Here is a 2,442-nt window from a genome sequence, read left to right as displayed (position 1 = left end):
TACTCTTGTGTAAACTTTGTAATACTCAAAAATGTAGTGGTTCTGGATTATTTTCTCTAGGACTTCAGAAATGACTCAGTTAAACAGCTCTTCAAAACTGTCTTGCTGCAATATTTATGTAAGATCTCGTTAAAGTTATCCCATCAAGTTGGATGTGCTTATATAAACAACTTCAAGCTCTTCTCTTTAGCAGTATTTTGCAGTTTTCCCAATCTCAATTGCTGTAGTGTGTTTATCTGTTTACTCTGCATGTCAAGCTTGAAGGAATGTTTGGAGTTGACGCGGTTGTTGCATTTGTCCCCTGTGTGCAGTTGGGAATCGAAAGTGCCCCGGCTGAACACCAGGGCAGCCCTTGGTGCTGCTCAGCAGATGGGAGAGACCATTCCCTGCTGTGGGGTACACGGAACAGTGTGCTCATCACTCACCTGCACCTCAGAGCCACAGGGCCAGCTTGTGCTTCTCATCATTTCCTGTGCCAGGAACGGGAAACTTCATGGCAGGCTTAAAGTGAGATCAGCGTTCAGTGCCAGGGAGGGGAGCAGGGTGGGAGGGCAGGTAAAATGGGTTATAATCCTATTTTCTCAAGCAGTCCAATGAAAGCCTTCCTTGTCAGTCCACTGCCACACTTTTCCTTTCTTCGTCACTATTTTGTCAAGTCTCTCTCAGATCAAAGCCCTTGGTTTAAAAGTCTGCTGTCAAGAATGTTTGAAAATGACTGTGGTGTCTTTATTTCTTTTTTCCCATATTGAATTCTAAAATAGCATTTTAATTTTATTTTAATAATTCAAATTATTTTAAACTTCATTTGAATAAAGTAACTTTCCCTATTCCCCCCTCCTTCCTCTCCCTTTTTAGTAACTTTTCTTCATTCTACACAATGTACCGTTTAGTGAGAGAATGCTGTGAATGAATTAAAGGGAGGAAGGGCCACCTTTAATTGAAATATGTCCCCATTTTGAGTTCAAAAGGAGACCAAATGCATTGGACTGATACAATTGAAGAGAAGATGACAATCTTTTCACACTGTATATATTACTTACGTTTCTTTTTATTTGCCTTTATAATTTCCCTTGTCAGTGGGCCAGGTTGAATTTTTGGCAATGCCTTTTATCCAAGATGTCACAATGCCTGACTTTACTTGCTAGCACCTCTGTAGTTCATCAGGCATCTCCAACAAAGTTCCCATTGTTTCATTTCACTAAAAGCTCTCACATTTTGACTGATTCATACCAAATTCTTCACTTTTTTTTTTTTTTTTTTTTTTAAATTATGTGGCCTCATTTTTTGGCAGTAGTTAGTAATCTGTGTTCACTTGTTTTGTATGGTATGAAAATGTTATTTTGGCAAAGAGCTTATTTGGTGAATGCCTTCTGTAGTCTTTGCTATAAATTATCCTTGTTGACATGAAATTCTTAATTTCAACAGCTGTTGCCCCTTTGTAGATTGGGGTTTTGGGGATCTGGGTTTTGTGTTTGGGGTTTCTTGTTTGTTTATTTGTTTATTTAATCCGTTAGCTTCATAATACAGAAGGGCAGAGTGTTGGCTTTGGATGTTACACAGATTGTGTATCAGTTCTGTACCTTCTGAGTTCATTCATGATCCCCTACCCAGCCTCCAGCCTGTCAAATCTTGCTGATGGTTCAGTGTCATCCCTTAACTGAAGAACCACCTTGTACTCCGGCATGTGCCACACCTTCATCCAAGGAACAAGGTTGGGAATATGTGGCAGCTTCAGTTTTTTGTTTTCATTAACACCTTCCACTTCTATGTTCAGTTCTATAGTTGTGCTATTGGGCAATGTTTATTGGCACAGATGCTTTGGGCAATATTTACAGGTAAGAATAAACCTCATCATGGTGTCTGTTTAGGCCTGCAGTGACTGGTCAGTCATCTATCCATTGCAATTAAAGCCAACAGTAAGCATCATATACTGAGCACCAAACATTTTAGGTATGTGCACCAAACATTTGATGGTATGTGGTATTTAAAGGAACTAAAAAAATACTCTCTGCTGTATATCTGATGTCTTCAAATACCTCCTGGTGGTGTCACCCTTGGTAGCATTCCTCCTGTATTACAAATAAATGTTCAATAAGTGGTGCTAAATAAAATATCTTTTTTCTAATGAGGTAGAAGGCTTTAATGGTTAACCCTTTTATTGCACTATTTAGTTTTACCAGACAGCTGTGTCTGTCTTTGGCTTAAACTGGCAGCTTCCTTTCCCACAGCCTTTTCAATATGTCCTCAGGCATGTTCTAAACATTGGCTTGTCTGGAGTTTTTTGTGCGTTTCATCTCACAAGTTTAAGTTACACCATGTAATTATTTTTTCTGTGCAAGAATCTTTTCTTTCCTGTGATGAATGGTGAATGTGGTTCATAGTATGGATCTGTTTATATGTTTATATGTACTTAAGTACTATTGATGAGACTTTCTGACTTTC

Source organism: Erithacus rubecula, assembly GCF_903797595.1.
Source record: "Erithacus rubecula genome assembly, chromosome: 1".
Lineage (NCBI taxonomy): Eukaryota > Metazoa > Chordata > Aves > Passeriformes > Muscicapidae > Erithacus > Erithacus rubecula.
This window is presented reverse-complemented; position numbering follows the sequence as displayed.